Source organism: Schistocerca americana, chromosome X, assembly GCF_021461395.2.
Source record: "Schistocerca americana isolate TAMUIC-IGC-003095 chromosome X, iqSchAmer2.1, whole genome shotgun sequence".
Classification (NCBI taxonomy): domain Eukaryota; kingdom Metazoa; phylum Arthropoda; class Insecta; order Orthoptera; family Acrididae; genus Schistocerca; species Schistocerca americana.
Genome location: NC_060130.1, coordinates 717,726,667 through 717,746,550, shown reverse-complemented (window position 1 = coordinate 717,746,550; position 19,884 = coordinate 717,726,667). Strand labels below are relative to the sequence as shown.

Sequence of the window (19,884 nt, the reverse complement as noted above, 5' to 3'; positions counted from 1 at the left end):
TCTTTCGGTGAAAAACCAGAGCAGCACAGATATTCATAGGCGTTTGCAGAATGTCTACGGAGACCTGGCAGTGGACGAAATCACGGTGAGTCGTTAGACGTGGTGTTTGACATCATCGCAACAAGATCGTGAAAACTCGTCCGATATCCCGCGTGCCGGCCGGTCCCACACAGCTGTGGCTCCTGCAGCGTGGAACGTGCGGACACACTCATTTGAGGAGATCACGGATCACAATCAAACATCTCGCTGCTTAAGTTTCTGTTTGTTGTGCTGACACACACGCCCACCAGTTGTGGTACTCAAAGGTGTGTGCCTGCTGGGTTCCCCGCTGCCTAACAAAAGACTGTAAAGAGCACTCTGCCAGAAGCAGTACTTGGATGATGCGGAAGTTATTGATGCAGCATGACTTAAGTACGACGTGTGCATACCAGTCCTCCAGTAAGGTGACGTAATGCCGTCGCCTTGAAGGAGTTTATGTTGGAAAATAGGGTTTTGTAGTCAAAAGCGTAGGGAATGATATGGTGTATTTGAATCCTTTAATTATCAGCTTGCTTTCAGGTAAAAATGTGTTGCATTACTTGTGGAATGCTCCCGATAATTTGATATTAACAAATGTTCACACCCTAGATCTGGAGTGATGTGAGTTATGTAATTACAGTAAAATTAATTTGTTATTAACAATTAGTCACGACCTGATCCTCTTCAGATGGTGCACAGATCAAGAATGAAGGCACGAACTCAAGTGCTTTATTTTATAAAAGCAGGATGGGAGGACAGGATCAGGATGCTTGAATGTTATTGGTCCAAGTGGGAGGATTGGGAGGGGGAAAGAAAGGCGTTGGTGTGATCTTGATCAGTTGTCAGTGATTTCCTGGCGTGCGCGGGGAGGGGGGGGGGAGGGGGGGAGACGAGTAGAGGTTGACCTTCAATATAACTAGTCCAAGTGTGTAACCTGACACCAGAAGTGCTTATCAGTGACCTGGAGATAAGAAACTGGTTTTAATTGTATCACGGATGGAACTGGTAGTACTTCTCTTCTAACACATTTTAAAGTAATTGGGTATAGTTGGTGCACAGGTATAAAAAATTGGTAAGAGATACTAAGACACTGGAGGGTGGAATCGAAAATTACTTCTAGTTAATAAAAATTTGTGACGATGCAAATATTTATCTACTAAAGGTTCAATATCGTTTTTGTACCGGTAGTAAATGGGTTTTTATAATAGTAAATCACCCGATAAAGATTTTCATTTGGGGAGTGGTTAATAAATATTAACTATGTCACGACGTTCATCCACAGCATGAACTTAATATTTTTGCCATTAGGATCGTAGCTGTCATTTCCGTAGCTTGCCCATACGAGATACATCTGTTAGCAGTCAGGTATACTTTTTTTCTGGCAACCCATAGTGTATGCGGTGGACTTCCTTAGGTGGCATAGAGGTGACTTGTCAGGAAGGTTCCGGCATTCATACAATTCTTCTGCTAGAAGTTTCGAGGTGGTCTAGGCCCCAGAAGGTTTCCAATACTGTCAAAGACTGCTTTTTTAAATGTTCGAATATAAGTATTAGACTGAGGCATTCTGACAGAAAGCAATATCTGTTTATACCGTAGAAGGCTGGTGGTGTTGTGACGGGGGGGGGGGGGGGGGGGGGGGCGGGACACAGCAAAAGGAATAATCATTATTGAGGCAACAGTCTGTCAATCTCAACATGCAGTAATGATTATATGACTGGTCGAATGTTAAACAATTTTCTGGAGTTGATCTGGAATGGATATTTACAAGTGTTGGTAGCAGTCTCTCGTGGAATATGCAGTGCAGTCTGTCAATCTCAACATGCAGTAATGATTATATGACTGGTCGAATGTTAAACAATTTTCTGGAGTTGATCTGGAATGGATATTTACAAGTGTTGGTAGCAGTCTCTCGTGGAATATGCAGTGCAGGTTGGCATCCTACATGAGGTGGATTGTGAGTGAAAGAGTATTCGACAGTTGCGACTTTCTTAAGGCGATAGTTGTAATGCGACTTTCTTAAGGCGATAGTTGTAATCGATTGGGATCGGTAGTGCTATGCTTCCAGTACAGTGCGATAGCGTGAAATTGCAGTTATGTTTTCTTTCACGTTCGGTAGTGTGGAAGAGGCTTCTGGAAATACTTGATTGTTTTAGCTGAAGGATGCTCGTACTTCGCTGGCAGGTTTGTCAGGTTTGAGTGGTGTTGGAGGGCCAGTACCAAGCTCGAGATGTCTTTGGTTGAGGCAGTGAACTTGGGTAGATTTGGTGAAGTGGAAATAAACCATTTATTTCTATATAATCTGTAGTGTTTCCTACGCTATTTCCGGTGCTATTTCAGGCGCTATTTGCTTCCATGATCTAAGGAAACTACAAAGAACCACTTCGGAGGTTAAGTGGACCCTATGAACCCGTAAAATTGCCGATCCAGTCGTCAGATCTGGAGATTCTGTGAGAGTAAACGGATAATCGTATGACTGAAATCATCGCAGTAGACCTTGCAATTAATCGACCATGTCTCGCGGATCAAATAGTAGTTGATGTACAGAATACCCGAACATAAATAACTTTATGGCTCAAATGGCTCTAAGCACTATGGGACTTAACATCTGAGGTCATCAGTCTCCTACACTTAAAACTACTTAAACCTAACTAACCTAAAGACATCACACACATCCAAGCTCGAGGCAGGATTCGAACCTGCGACCGTAGCACCCACATAGTTCTGGATTGAAGCGCCTAGAACCACTCGGCCACCGCGTCCGCCAAATAACTTTATCTGATCTATTATAAACACATTTCTCCTCTGCTGAGAGAACGTGGTGAAATGTGAGTCTTCTGAAAAATCACTTTCCTTAGATATTGAGATGCTAAACAAAAGGATATAAGTTACCTCTAGCGTATAAAATACATGGCCACAATTCAAATTAAGGGTGTTATTCCTACTCTATTAATCCTGTGTTTAACTAATAATATAAAAGCATAATAGCTTTTAGTCAGATAGAATGAATTCTGGCTGCAAGAAGAAAGTTCATTTAACGCTGTTTATTCGGTTCTTTTTTAGCGGTAGTCTGAGTTTTGTATAATGTTGATTTCACTTATATCAAGCACGTGAATCTGTTTGTTTGTGTGTGTGTGTGTGTGATCACTGTGCTAATAACATATCCCTCCATACTGAAATTCAGTGGTGCTATAGACGTACAATGACACATCAGCCTCCGTAATCCCGTTGTCCCCATGACCTGATGGCAAAGTATGTGCATTTTTCAATGCTTTTCATGATAGCACTCTATCTGGAGATACGCAAAAAAAACTAAATCGATGTCATGGGACGTAAGCGTAAAACATTTTTTCCTGAAGATTCAAAAAATATTACATTGTTTTTTATTACACGTTTCTGTTTTAAAGTAATGATAGTGTATCATCTTAACGGTGTTTAGATTGTCTCACAATCTTCTCCGGTAGCAAAATTTAAAATTTTTACTTGTTCCGTACCATGTTATCCCTCAGAGTAATATGCAAACTTCTGAGACGTTTATGGAAGCTACTAAGTGCTTCGGTGTATTTTAGAGAAACCACGTAGTACCACTGTTAATGAATGGCGCTGGTATCACTTACCTCCTCTCTATACCATTTCTGACGGTTTAGGGGACAACGGTTGCCTACATGCTTCCACAAGGGAAGAAATCGAAGTTAATCTGGAGTTATTCCGCAAGCTGAGGGAGAGGTCTTTGAACTGACGTGCGTTTGTAGCCGTGGCAACCAAACGTGTTTACGCCCGTAGCGTGGGCTGAAGCTCGAGCAGTACTGATTGTTTTAGCTGCCAAAAATTGTTTTCATATCAAACGTTAATCCAGTTTCAAATTGATGAAGACTTCTAGAATAATCAAGGCGATAAGACAGTCTCAGTCAAGATACAGGTAGGGTGAATATGGAGGTAGGATAATAAGCAGCGAAAATTGTTTGAATGGCAGCGTCGACGAAACGGCAATGCGAGGTATAACAATGCAGACCTTAACGTTTAACAGTTAACATTCACAAAGCACTGACTGTAATTAAGTGTAAGTGCGTAGCAAGTTTACAGTCTACCTGTTAAACCACAGTATCGATCCAACTATGCACTTGCATGTCCGCTGAAGGGCTGACAAGCAGTTTACAATTTGCTGCTTTAAGTCACAGAGTCGAATCGATTTTGCATTTAAACTGTTTTTCCTCTGATGTGTTTAGTGTAGATATTACACAGCAGTTTTGTTTGTTTACGTTTGCGAATCAAAACGTTTTCGCTTCAATTTTATTTACACCTTCCGCTTTTTTTATTTTATACAGGGCAGCCTCCACTTAAGATTCAGTGTTTTGAGTTATGTAAATGTAATACATTATCAACTAGACAATCACAAAAAAGTGGCGTCTACATTTATGCATCTTACAAATAACGTACGAACAGAACAAAATATATTGAAATCATTTGATATTTAAGTACGAGATATCTGAGTGCAGTTAGATTACACTAGACGAATGACGCATTCCACGTTTCTCAGCATAGTTTATAGTTCACTCCTTGCTCTTGAAATACTTAAACCGTATATTGCATGACAGAAAAAGTTACCAATTGTAAGACATAAAAGAAACTAGGGTACCTTGCTCGGTTTTAGTGCTGAAGAATTCTGTATATGTAAGTGGTCGGCTTTACTTGACAGCTTGCAGTTCGTCTGTTTACGAGAAGCTGGATATTCACATCGGAATAACCTATGTTTCTGATACGTCAAGTTCTTATAGTTATGTCTTACGAAACTCCTTCAGTTCATAGATCGTAGACCAATACCTCATTTTAATTTATTTTTTGCGTTTTTATCCCCTTTTCTTTACCTCGTGAAGGATGCATGAACCATTTTCATGCGAATCAAGGTGTTCTCATATTGTTTCGTGATTTCTAGCTCTGCCGTGTAAGTTATATGTATGGTTGGAATGTGGGAACTTCTAGATCCGCGTTTGCACTCCGATATTTACCGTAAGGTGTGTACCAGAACTATTTTCCCTTGTGTATGTGTTCAATTATCGGACGATGTACATGGAGAAAGAATGCATGCCTCTCTTGTACTCTTTTTACGATATACTATAAGAGAGGAAAGAAATTTGCTTCGTGATTCGTGTTAGAATGTGTGACTTTGGAATTTTGAGAGTAAGGCTGTCGGGAATGCAGAGAGACTCCCTAATAGCGTCTCCCACTGAAGTTTATTGAAAGCTACTGTGACTACTTTGAGCTGGCTAAACAAATCTGAGACGAAACTCAGAAACTTTTTAGGATCTTCCGTATCCCTTCCGTTAATCCTACTTGGTAATGGGGCCAGACGACGGACAATATTCAAGAAATGGTCAAAAGAGGGTTTTTTGTAACCAACCTCCTTTGCGGGTCGATTACACTTCCTTAGGATTATTCAGATGCTTGGAGTCTGCCATCTGCCTTCCGCGCAGCTAAATTTAATGTGCTCGCTTCACCTTAAATCGTTCGAAATAGAAGCTACCTCACTGCGCGACAACAGTGATGATGTTTCCAATGACAGTTCCACTACAGCAGAGCTACTAAACACGATTTTCCGAAATTCCTTCACCAGAGGAGACGAAATAAATATTCCAGAATTCGAAGCAACAATAGTTGCCAACATAAATCAGTTAGAAGCAGATATGCTAGGTGTAGCGAAGCAGCTTAAATCACTCAATAAAGGCAAAGTCTCAGGTCCAGATTTTATATCATTTAGGTTCCTGTCATAGTATGCTGATACAACGGCTCCATACTTAACAATCATTTACTGCCACTCGCTTGTCGAAAGACTAGAAAGTTGTACAAGTCACACCAATACCCAAGATGAGATATAGGAGTAATCCGCTTAACTACAGACCCATTTCACTAACGTCAGTTTGCAGCAGAATTTTGTAACATATACTGTGTTCGAACATTATGAATTACCTCCACGACAACGATTTATTGACAAATAGTCAACATGGATTTAAAAAATATCGTTCTTGTAAATCACAATTAGCTCTTTATTCTCACTATGTAAGAAGTGCTATCGACAGGAGTGTCAGATTCCATATTTTTAGATTTCCAGAAGGCTTTTGACCCCGTTCCTCACAAGTGTCTTCTAATAAAATTGCATGTCTATGGGCTATTGTGTCCATTGCGAGACTGGATTCGAGATTTCCTATCAGAAAGGTCACAGTTCGTTGTAATTTACGGAAAGACATCGAGCAAAACGGTAGTAATATGTGACATTCCCCAAGGAAGTGTTACAGGCCCTCTGGTGTTCCTGGCCTGCACAAACGGTTTAGAGACAACCTGAGCACCCCTCTTAGATTGTTTGCAGATGATGCTGTCATTTAACATCTTGTAAAGTCATCAGATACTTAAAACGAATTACAAAATGATGTAGACTAGATATCTGTATAGTGCAAAAAGTGGAAATTCACTAAATTTGAAGTCATTCACATGAGTATCAACAGGAAGCCGCTAAATGTCGGTTACAAGATAAATCAGACAAATCTAAAGGCTGTAAATTCGACTAACTACTTGGGGATTACAATTACGAATTACTTAAATTGGAACGATCACACAGGGAAAGCGAACCAAAGACTATTCTTTATTGGCAGAAAACTTAGAAAAGGCAACAGGTCTACTGAGAGGACTGACGCATGATATCAAAAAAGTTCAAAGAAAGGCAACTCGTTTTGCATTATCGCGAAATAGAGGAGAGAGTGCAACGGATATGATACGCGAATTGGGGTGGCATTCATTAAAACAAAAGCATTTTCCATTGCAGCAGAAACTCTTTCAATCAGCAAGTTTCTTCCCCGAGTGAGAAAGTATTTTGTTGGCGCCCACCTACATAAGGAGAAATGATCACCATAATAAGCTAAGAGAAATCCAAGCTCTTTCGGAAATAAGTGTTCATTTTTCTCGCGCGCTGTTGAAGAGTGGAACGGTAGAGAAATGGTTTGGAGACGGTTCGATGAATCCCATGCCAGACACTTAATTGTGAATTGCAGAGTATTCGTGTAGATGTGGATGTAGATATTAGAAGTTTGATGTTACTATTTACAGGGAGCGATCGCCGATAGCGTAATAAAATAATATCGGGTCTTTTGTCTGTTTACAAGCATTGCATTACATACATTCATGTTGGGAGTCAAGCACCAATCTTTGCACTAAGAAGGAGAGGTCCACAGCGGTGGGATAGCCTTTCTGAAAGAATCTATACCGTAATGTAGGTCAACGTCGAAGGAGTCACATCCTGCAACCATTCTCCCTGGTGGACCTTCGTTTGTCAGTAATCGACGAAAAGATATTTCGGAATTTCGCGTGATGCTCTATAACTATTAAGAATAGGAGCACTTAACAGGCTGGTTGCATCGTGTAATGGTTACGGTACTAACAATCAAACAAAATGATGTTGTTTCTAACCTCATCAGGTACACTGAAGCTTTTTTCTTTTTAAATCTGTATAAAATGACCTTGATCATTATTTTTATTCAGGTAATCGGTTGAAATGTAATTTTTTTTCTATTAGATTGTCACGTCATATCGGTCATCGTATGAAGTACACCACTTGCTCACATTTTTCTTGCTAACAACCTTTTCCCACTTGCATGTGATTTTGATTATTGTTGTGTATTAACTTTGATTTAATTTATTCTGTTTTATCATCTTCCTTTTTCGTCCATGTTATTGCATACATTATTTCTATTTCTCATTTTGCTTGAATCTCGTTTTCTTATAATCCCTGCTTCCGTTTAAACCATCATCCGCCTTATTTTGTCGGTAGTGTAATAAGAATTTTTGCTTTTAATGTTTGTATGACGATTGTCATCCATAAAATGTACATCTTGCAGCGAAACATACATTCTTGACACCGCTGCAAAGTCAATATAAAAGGATTATTTTGTCTTTTGTTTTTTAACCGACAGATCAGCATTTCAAGTGTTTAAACATTATAATAGAGTAATAAAAATAATTAATTCACACGCTGAAATATGTCAAGTGGAAAAATAATGATAAGAGGAAAAAATAAGAGAAATTGAAGAAGTTAATACGAGGATAAAATAACGTGGCAAAGGGATACAAATAAAAAAATGCATGTAAAACAATTAATTGAATAAAAATAGTGATCAATACCATTTCGATAAAGATTTAAAAATAAAAAAAATCTGTGTACCTTACGAGATTCGAAGCGACAACCTTTATGTCAGATTAGTACCTTAACTATTACGCTAGGCAACCAATCAATAAATTATTACTAGTTTTTAAGCTATACTTCGTCACCCGAAACTCCGAAATATTGTTTAGTCGATTACTAATAAACCAGGGTGAATGGCTGCAGGGTGTGGTTCCTTGGACTTTGACCTACATCATCGTATAGACTTTCAAAAAGTCGATCCCGCCGTTAGGCACCTCTCCTTATAAGCTCTGGTCGTCTTAAAGTCTTCCTGCATATCATAAAACTTTTCTGATTCGGTGACCTCCCCTGCTCTTTCCGCGTCGTCTGCGAACAACCTCAAAAGAATTTCAAGGCATTTTTACATGCTGCCACAGACAGAGAATCAGTCTGGTGTCCTAGTAAAATGCAACATCACCTGGATCACTGTAGCGGCTTCTAGCCTTTGACGTGTAAAATATACATTAATGCGCCGAAACGTAATGACCACTGGCCACCGCGAGCTTCAGTGCAGCCTGGTAATTTTGATGACACGTGACATCATAAGGAAAGTATATAAGCGGATCAGAGACGAACAGGGAGTCATTCTAGCGACTATATGGGCCTCAGATGGGGAAATCCACTGACATAAGTGACTCTAACAAACGGCAAATTGGTGCTGCCGGACGCTTGGGAACGAGTATCTCGGAAACGGCGAAGCTAGTCGGTTTTTCGTGTGCTATCATGAATGAAAAGTGGTTGAAGGATGGTGAATCCACGAGTAGGCGACAAGATGTTGGAAGTCCACGCCTCATCACAGAACGTGGAGATCGGAGGCTTGATCGCTGTGTAAAGCGTGGTAGATAGCGATCTGTGTCATATCTGGACACATGGGTGGTGCGGGCACAAGTGTTCCGGAGCGCATCGTTCAGCGCACACTGTTGAAGACGAGGCTCCGCTGCAGACTTTCCCTAAGTGTTCCCATGTTAACCCAACGATATCGTCAGCTGCATAGGATCAACGATATTGCGCCTTGGGTCAATACAAATGTATTGCCTGGTGGGGTGAATCCGCGTTTATTGCTACAATATGTCGATGGTCGTGTATGTATACGCCCTCATCCAGGCGAATGGCTGTTTGGAACATGGACCGAGCCACGGACACAGGGCAGTGGGGCAGTATTATGCTATAGGGTACATTCACCTAGCGACCATTCCTGTCCTGTATCGTTACTGGTGACGAGAAATGATGTCTTAATGCTAACATAAGGAAAAGAAAGGAATGATTGAGCACAAACAAAGCAGCAACTCCCCGTACAAAGAACTGCACGCCCCCACAAAAGATAATGTTATGTATCGGTTGGAACAGCGACGGTGTGCAGTACTAAAAATTGCTTCACCGAGGTGTAACCATCACTGCTGACATTTATTGTCAATAACTGAGACGTTTTGCAGACACAGTTCAAGAACAACTACAAAGAAGACTGCGTGAAATGAAGCTACTCCACGATAACTCCCGACACGTTCTGCTGGACTGACAAATATCACTATACGGGAGTTGGGTTGGGAAATCATTCCGCACACACCTTTTTCACCTGATCTTGTGCCCTCGTATTTTCCCCTGTTCCACTCTATCTAACAGCCTTCAAAGAACTTGCTTTCCGGATGAAAATGAGCTCCGAACATGGCTGGACGAGTTCTTCACCTCAAAGCCGCATGACTTATACAGTCGGGGAATAAAAAAAGTTACCCCAATGTTGGCAGACTGTTGTAAATAGTGAAGGAGACTGTATTACTGACGACTAGACTCTCTATTATGTGTGTCTGTTGTGTTTATTAAATTTATGGAAATACGCTATGAACTTATGCACCAATCCAAGCAATATCTGCCATGGTGGTACGGAGCAACAGCTGGAGGAGAGAAGATAGTATTCAGTAAATAGTTTCCGTTGCACTTTAAACATTTTTAACGTCCGATTTTTCTGTAACAACGTGGTGTCATCGCCATTTGAAATTTAATAATGGCTGCTTGTCATCTGAAACCGACCGTTAATAGACTATAATTTGCAAGGGAGACTGTATGCTAGATACTAATCTTATATCATTAAGAAAGTGATCAAAGATTTTTCTAGCAACATTTTGTTTACAACACCTGCACTATACTATTAAAAAAGTAGCATAAAATGAGAAATAAGTATCGAAATATATTCGTACAATCATTAAAAAAAAAGTCTGCTGAAGAACATGAGTCAAAAGCAAACAAACAATACGCCGCATTCGTACAATGTACATTTTTTATCTTCAAAGAACATCTGCGTTCTACAACTGAACCTCGGGTGTGAAGAGTTAGTTACAGAAATCGTTGGTTGCCTTTCATGTTGCCAGGGCCAACAGCAATATTTTATGTGTAGACATACATTAAATCAATAAACTGAGGGTTGGTGTTGTAACATGACCCTTGAGTATCGATAGAAATTGTTTTATGAATGCTAAAAAAATTAACATGGTGCTTGTTATGAAAGAAATTGCTGCCTGATTCAAAACGAGTGCTCGGTCTTTGTCGAAAGAGTTTGCTTCAGTATGGATAATTTATGTTACTTAACAGTTCATTAGATGGATAAATGTACCTCTTATTACCTAGTGGAAGGTAGCTTTGTATCAGTTTTGCTCAGATAAACCATAACAGAAACGTGTAAGTTGCCAGAGATATATCTGCAATGAAGTAACAATGTAATCCAGCCTGTTCAGTAAAAGTCATGTTGATCGATGAGCATCTTCTCGGGTCTGAATACTTGTGCTTGGAATTCACGGTGGGACTGCGAGTTTGGTTGGTTCAAATAGCTCTGAGCACTATGGGACTTAACATCTATGGTCATCAGTCCCCTAGAACTTAGAACTACTTAAACCTAACGAACCTAAGGACAGCACACAACACCCAGCCATCACGAGGCAGAGAAAATCCCTGACCCCGCCGGGAATCGAACCCGGTAACCCGGGCGTGGGAAGCGAGAACGCTACCGCACGACCACGAGATGCGGGAGAGTTTGGTTGTTCCAGTGTTCTACTGGAGCGAGCTCTTCATTGGTTGATGAGATATTTTTCACTTGGTGAACCTTAATTGTGAGGTCTCTTAATCACACTTGGGGTTTAGACAGACGCCTCGTCTAATCGTTAGGGTATTTGTCTTGACACCAGTGGAATATAGGAAACCATACCGACAGTTTCCAGTGGATAACAGCATGCTTCATGGCAGGTTATAATTCCACGCGATGTCAGACAAAGTAGTTATATGCTTTACTACCTCACAAACTATTTAGTTGTAAACATGAGTGAAGGCTCTTCTAGGTATTGTGGTGATTTGTGAAGGCAGTAATGCGTTGGGACAAAAATATCGAACGCTGAATAAGAGGACATCGAGGCAGCCGTGAAATAAAGTTTTGATGTAGGTTTAATGAAGGTTAGTCCCAAGAGGTTTTGAGCAAACAATATTAGTTGGCAGCGGAAACGAATGTATCAGGGAACCTTCACACGAAAGAAGCTAGTTTAGGTGCAAGCGAGAGGTAACTGTAATTACGATGCCAGTGTACTTTACGGACATTGTGTGGGAACAAAAAAAAGTATCGTTACGTGACATCTTCATTAATGTAAAGATATGTCAAAGTTACTAATGTCAAGATTATTCAGCTTATACTGTTGGCATGGATCCCCAAAGACAATAGAACTATCCTACAACTGATAGAGGATTGATTTTCCAGTATTAACGTTTTGAGAACTTGCTCCCTCTAATTTTATACGGACTGTGAAATGATTCGGTGTAAGCAGGAAATGTTAGCTGAATCTGCTTGGAGTTCGTAACACCCAATCCGGTTTACTGATCAGCGATTGCTTTGACGGTCAGAATGATACCATGGAGTACAGAAGATAATGCGAAGAAACGTTTAACACTGTAGCGTGGATAACAGGAAGACGATCATAGTTCAGCTACTGAAAGTGATAGCGATTCAATTTTTTGCACTACTCCAACCTGCTTCTTCAACATAATGCCATGTAGCATCTCACTAATTCACGTTGCATCAAGCTATGTTTTGTCTATCACATACTACTCTCACATTTCAGTTACATAATAAGTGGATACCTATGAAAATTTCATTCCTCACCAATCGTGGTCCGTTTTTAATAAGTCTTATGATCTTTAATAAGTAAACCGAGGCTATTTTCAAAAGTTAGTAAACTAGAAATTGAAGATGTTTCTGTGCGCTGAAGTAATTAGGACGCAATTACCTGCACTGTTCGTGTAACATTCAGTGGCTTTTATTTATTTGTTTGTTTGTTCTGTTCTCGATAATAAGAATAATTCCAAGCTGAATACTGATCAGTGCTCACGCAACGTGATTCATGAGAGAACACCTCCCTTTAACCGTTTTCAAATTCTTGGTAGTAACCAATTGCATAGTTCAGTTAAAGTTATGTTTGCAATCTGTTATTATACATATTATCACACGAAATTCTAACTTTTCTCATGTTGCATATGAACGTGAGATAATAGTTCAGAAAACAGAATTGTACTTGGAGTTTTAATTTTCACAATAAATTTTATTTATTTAAGGATTTACATTTACTGATTCAGCATCGTGTGACATTTTTAATTTATATATTTTTGTTTCTTGAAACACTTCGATGAACAGATTTATAACGATGAATATATAATAAATTTGTGAGTAAACTATTTTCTTTAGTTTTCTGATTTTTTCCCTCCTAAAAGCATATTTTAAAAATATAACCAACTTTGTTCCAGTAACATCGTCGTCAATATAACAACGCATTTTAAAGCAAACCCGGAAGTCCCCTCATACAGGTTAGGGGACTACTGATTAGAATTTTTTTTTCTAGTTACTAGCACACGCACAGACACATGTATATACAGGGTGGTCCATTGATCGCACTGGGCCAAATATCTCACGAAATAAGCGTCACACGAAAAAACTATAAAGAACGATACTTGTCTAGCTTGAAGGGGGAAACCAGATGACGCTATGGTTGGCCCGCTAGATGGCGATGCCATAGGACAAACGGATATCAACTGCGTTTATTAAAATAGGAACCTCCATTTTTTATTACATATTCGTGTAGTACGTAAAGAAATATGAATGTTTTAGTTGGATCACTTTTTTCGCTCTGTGATAGATGGCGCTGTAATAGTCACAAACATATGGCTCACAATTTTAGACGAACAGTTGGTAACAGGTAGGTTTTTTAAATTAAAATACAGAACGTAGGTACGTTTGAACATTTTATTTCGGTTGTTCCAATGTGATGCATGTATCTTCGTGAATTTATCATTTCTGAGAACGCATGCTGTTACAGCATGATTACCTGTAAATACCACATAAATGCAATAAATGCTCAAAATGATGTCCGTCAACCTCAATGCATTTGGCAATACGTGTAACGACATTCCTCTCAATAGCGAGTAGTTCGCCTTCCGTAATGTTCACACATGCATTGACAATGCGCTGACGCATGTTGTCAGGCGTTGTCGGTGGATCACGATAGCAAATATCCTTCAACCTTCCCCACAGAAAGAAATCCGAGGATGTCAGATCCGGTGAACGCGCGGGCCATGGTATGGTGCTTCGACGACCAATCCACCTGTCATGAAATATGCTATTCAATACCGCTTCAATCGCACGCGAGCTATGTGCCGGACATCCATCGTGTCGGAAGTACATCGCCATACTGTCATGCAGTGAAACATCTTGTAGTAACATCGGTAGAACATTACGTAGGAAATCAGCATACATTGCACCATTTAGATTGCCGTCGATAAAATGGGGACCAATTATCCTTCCTCACATAATGCCGCACCATACGTTAACCCGCCAAGGTCGCTGATGTTCCACTTGTCGCAGCCATAGTGGATTTTCCGTTGCCCAGTTGTGCACATTTTGCCGGTTTACGTTTCCGCTGTTGGTGAATGACGCTTCGTCGCTAAATAGAACGCGTGCAAAAAATCTGTCATCTTCCCGTAATTTCTCTTGTGCCTAGTGGCAGAACTGTAGACGACGTTCAGAGTCGTCGCCAAGCAATTCCTGGTGCATAGAAATATGGTACGGGAGCAATCGATGTTGATGTAGCATTCTCAACACCGACGTTGTTGAGATTCCCGATTCTCGAGCAGTTTGTCCGCTACTGATGTGCGGATTAGCCGCGACAGCAGCTGAAACACCTACTTGGGCATCATCATTTGTTGCAGGTCGTGGTTGACCTTTCACATGTGGCTGAACACTTCCTGTTTCCTTAAATAACGTAACTATCCGGCGAACGGTCCGGACACTTGGATGATGTCGTCCAGGATACCGAGCAGCATACGTAGCACACGCCGGTTGGGCATTTTGATCACAATAGCCATACATCAACACGATATCGACCTTTTCCGCAATTGGTAAGCAGTCCATTTTAACACGGGTAATGTATCACGAAGAAAATACCGTCCGCACTGGCGGAATGTTACGTGATACCACGTACTTATACATTTGTGACTATTACAGCGCCATCTATCACAAAGCGAAAAACGTGGTCTAACTAAAACATTCATATTTCTTTACGTACTAAACGAATATGTAATAAAAATGGGGATTCCTGTTTTAAAAAAACCCAGTTGATATCCGTTTGACCTATGGCACCATCTAGCGGGCCAACCATAGCGCCATCTGGTTTCCCCCTTCATGCTAGGCGAGTTTCGTTCTTTGTAGTTTTTTCGTTTGATGCTCATTTCGTGAGATATTTCGCCCGGTCACTATCAATGGACCACCCTGTATACATATATATGGTAATTCTTATTGACGTTTAAAAAACACCGAAGCAAAGTAGAGACAACTAATCTAATATAAGACACATGGAGCCGCAAATGTCGGGAAATACCGCAAAAGTGAATGACGGGTGTCGAACGCGTGATGTCACAGTGCTGCACGTCGCCCCTCTAGGCTACTCTATTTTCGAACACCTCTCGTAAATTTCATCTGTTGCAACGCAGAAGTTACAAACTTATTGTCTTCACTATAACTAAGCAAAAGTTGTTTTTAGTAAGTTTTTCTGTCCTTTTGTCCCTTTTTTTTTTGTTTACAGACTTTATTAAGTAATGAAAACGTAGGTCATTTGTTGGTAACGATGCAACTTGTAAGCTTATACTCATTTACTTGTGACGCTATACATTAGGTTTGTACTATACTTTACAATAAACCGACGGAGACCACGAGACTGGTAAATAAAATATTAAATCTTCACTCAGTGTAAACACGTAACTGTCTAACGCAATGCCAAAAAATACGCCTGCCACAAACAAGACTCGAGCCCCGAGTCGCATACGGTAATCTCGCGCACGCAGCCCCAGAGCCACACCGACGTGACTTGCGTTGGGATGATGAGGTGCGACAGGCCGATACACTCAACCGCAGAATTTGCGGCAAGGTACGTCATCTGGTGACGTTACATGTTCGTCATTTTGTCATCCATTTTTTTGAGTACTTCCCGACATTTGCGATACATGTGTCTTATATTAAATAACATTAATTATTAATTATATTACTAATTAAATATATATAAAGTATTTTAACTTGAGACAATTAAATATCTCGAAAATGACGCATCGCACGAAAAAAATGTTCAAGGTGAAAAGTTAAAATTCGTAATGGAGACATTTGTCTATGCTACAACTGGCCACCTCCTAATCATCCCTCCTGTGTGGGCGTGGTCAACTTTGTATTTTCAAGTAGGATCCCCCCATTTTACTGCATATTCGGATTCTACACCAAAAACTGCGTACCGTTTACCTAAACCATTGTTTTCGATTCGTGGTAGATGGCGCTATGATCGTCAGATATCAAGTGTGCCCGTTTTTGCAATGAAGTACCTACGCAAATTGACCATCCATTTCATTTACGAGGTAAATGTAAACCTCTGTGTTCTAACGGCTGATATTTATGTTCGAAATTTACTTCAGTCTTGCAAATTTGATTGCACGGCACAGCACGGTTAGCAGTTTCATTGCCTGGTTATAAACTTCCTTTAGCGTGATGCACCGACAACGACGTAGATGTAGTAATTTTCTGTTCCCATCGGGATGCTTGACAGCGGTGCGTCCCCTTGCAACTCACCATTAGGGTGCTTGAGTTCGGTGCGTTATTATATTTTACGTTATTACAATGGTTGTCGTTTGTATTCTGCCAGCTCGAGAATTACAGCGGTTGGATGGAAACAACCACCAAGATCAGTCATCCCGATGACGGGGTTCGAGGGCGGCCAACGAAATCAAGCATTCCGGTGGCTTGGAGACTCACCACAGTCAACCATGTAGGTAACAGAAAACTACGCTAGCAGACAAGTGGCTTATCTGCCAGAAATGTCGACGTCTAATCATATTATTTCTACTGTATACATTTGCAACACTCAAGTAATGCCACAGCATCAATATCAGCCGTTAGAACACAACGGTTTACATTTACATCGTAAATGTAATGTAAAAACAAATGAGCCAGTTCTTAATTGAAAAAACAGGCACTCTTGATGTCTATCGATTGCAGTGCCGTTTACCACGAATGGAAAACAATATTTTGAGTAAACAGTACCCATTTTTCCCGTAGAATACGGTCCACATTTGAAAATGCAAAGTTGATCCCACCCAAGCAGGTAGAGTGGTTAGAAGGTGGCCAGTTGCAGCGCAGACACATGTCCCCTTTACTGGTGTTAACTTTTCACCGGGAACAATTTTTCGTACGATGCGTCGTTTTATAGGTATTTAGCTGTCTCATGTTAAAACTAACAGCCTGTTACACATCGTAGCGTTAATGTATTTCGATGCTACTTTATGCAGTAACATGAAGAGGGCTAACAAATTCAGCTGTTCTGGGAAGCCTGAATTCAGAGGTGCATTTGGTACATCATTAGAATACGAGATTTATATTGAGAAGTATGCCTAAAGTATTTGTCAGACTTATCGCTCTGTTCAATAGCCGTGTTAGAAAGTTACTACGTAAGCGAAGGGAGATTTGACAGAGGTTCTAAAATTAATTCTAAGAAGTCTTGTTCATAATTCATCTCCTTAGAGGCCCAGTCGTGATACTGGCACCGAAACGGAAAACAGAACGAAGCCCAAAATATTAAATTCAGTCTTCCAGAACTGTTTCACTATTGAGACTGTAATACGATATCTCCTTCTAACCATCGCACGAATGGCAAAACGAATGATGTTGAGATAAGTGATTATATTGAGATAAGTGGTGGCGAATTATTAAATTATCTAAAATCGCTCAGCAGAGAAAGAGCAACTGCACCTGACGAGATAACTGAGTGACCCATACAAACTACGCAAAAGCATTTGCTTCTCTTCCAGCAGCAGTTTCTTTCAGCTCGCAGCAGGAACAACGAAGTTACAAAATGGCTCTGGGCACGATGCGACTTAACTTCTGAGGTCATCAGTCGCCTAGAACTTAGAACTAATTAAACCTAACTAACCTAAGGACATCACACACATCCATGCCCGAGGCAGGATTCGAACCTGCGACCGTAGCGGTCGCTCGGTTCCAGACTGTAGCGCCTAGAACCGCACGGCCGCTCCGGCCGGCGAAGTTACAAGTGACAGGAAAAAACCGCACGTAATTCACGTTTTACTGACGGACATATGCATATAATTATTGGCTTATATCACCCAAGTCAAATCGTTGTGGAATTATGGAACACGTTTAACGTTCATGTGTTATGATGAAAATATCCTCTATAGGTATCAACATCGATTTCTAAAACTGAGATCTAGAGAAACTTAGCTTCCTCTTTGGTATGTTATGTGTCATAGTTTTCAATAAATACCCTCTGATTTAAAGCCCACCACAAAAATGCTAATTTATCTTTCATTATTCTGCAACTATTTCCGACATTAATGTCGTCGCCTGGCGAGCTTTTGATATTCTAGGCTTGAAAATATTGTGCCAAAATCTAGGGGAACATATATTCACTACAGAGGCGTCACCAGTGCTCACATTGCTTTGTAATGGCGTTGGCGGTATGAGTCATTTCTAATGTACACCAGGACAGCCACTTCTGTACAGAATTGGTGCACGGAAACTGTGAGTTGGGATCTTTTGATACCGTGGCTAGCGCTGAATCAGGAAAGCTCATTCAGTATCGATTCATTCGGCACTATTTCCTCACAGAAGATCGATCTAAACGTCCAGTCGGTGGGTCTGGTCATCGAGGCAGGGATGTACTACTTCGGCATAATACAGAGGCAGCTCAAGCGGCTCCGCGGTGATGTGTGTGTACGCCGGGACAGTGGGGTGCTGCCACAGCATACAAGCAGCGGCTAATGAGGTGGTACTACTGACCCAAGGATGGCTTCAGTCTGCTCTCAAGCGTACGCTGGACTGCCGGCAGCACTAAGCACACGACCAGGCGTGCAGACGCCCTGCGTTGAACCCAGTAAACTCAGAGTCTCCTGTAGTGTCAGACGATGACACCCTGGAAGTGGCCTACACTCGGCGGCAGCATATCAAGATTCGAAACAATCTGGTCTAGCTAGTGGCTCGTAAACCAGCGGCTTCTCTTAACTGATGACGCTGCGTGGTGTGATTGAAGTTTCTCCTCCCAACGTTGGACTGTCAGCTGCCGTGTAGACTGTCATGGCGTCGGCGGGAGTCGAAAGTCCAAAAACAAATGCTGCTAATCACTGAGCGGGGATCATTTATAATCACTCTGGCCAACAATGTTGTGACAGGAGCCCACCTCTGTCCTGTAGGTGGGTGTGGAAGCACAACTCGTGCAATGGCATGTGGGAACCCAGCCCATTGCTACAGCAGATTGCTGCATTGAAGAATGCTGCGTTAGTATTATAATAACACTTAGTGCCAGGATTCCACAGGTAGCTCGTCTACACGCCTCTTTGCTGGGTGCGAAGTTGACCTGTGTCTGATGTAACATCAGAGTGTTAAGTAGATATCTAACAAATTTTTAAAATTATAGACAAGTAGTATACGAAATAAAAATTTGAATTTGCCGGACGGTAACATTCACGTCCTAACAAGTATCAGGCAATGAGAAGAAATTACCAGCTTAGTGGTGATTTTTAGCTCCCTCTGTTTATCCACGAGATCCAGAAAGCCGTAGATAATTACCTTCAGGTTGATGTCATGTTCCTTGACTTCCAGAAGGCATTTGATGCTGGTCGACATGGTCAGGTAGTGAACGGAATACGTGCTTGCAGAGTATCAGGCCAGCTTTGTGACTACATTCAGGAATTGGTAGCAGGTAGAACTCACAACATTATTCTTAGTAAGCCAAAATCGTAAGACGTGAAAGTAACTTCAAAAGTAACCCAAGAGAGTGTTACATGATAGTCACTGTTCAAGATACATATAACGGACTAAGTGGATAACATCGTAGTTGATACTGTAATAAATAGGAAAACTGCAATGCCAGAAAGTTCTAGTGAAATGCAGAAAGATCTTCAAAGGACCGACGCTTGATGTCGGGACTGGCAGTCAGTCGATCCTCAACGTAAATACCTGTAATGTGCTGCGCATACTTAGACGGAAGGAACTATTACTGTTCGAATACGCTATTGGACACCAATAATTGGAAACAGTACCAACCGAAACTCATCTGCCAACAACAATCTGGAACGATCTAAAGTGAAAC

General features: G+C 40.9%; 1 protein-coding gene across 1 annotated transcript in view; it reads left to right on the top strand.

Annotated features, from left to right (window-relative positions):
• The first annotated feature begins 3,810 nt into the window (after nucleotides 1-3,810).
• LOC124556271 (nicolin-1-like) overlaps nucleotides 3,811-19,884 on the top strand; it is a 136,856-nt gene continuing 120,782 nt past the window's right edge. Inside the window, exon 1 of the mRNA XM_047130256.1 lies at nucleotides 3,811-3,934. The gene's annotated coding sequence lies outside the window, so the exon portion shown is untranslated. The remainder of the gene's footprint in view (nucleotides 3,935-19,884) is intronic.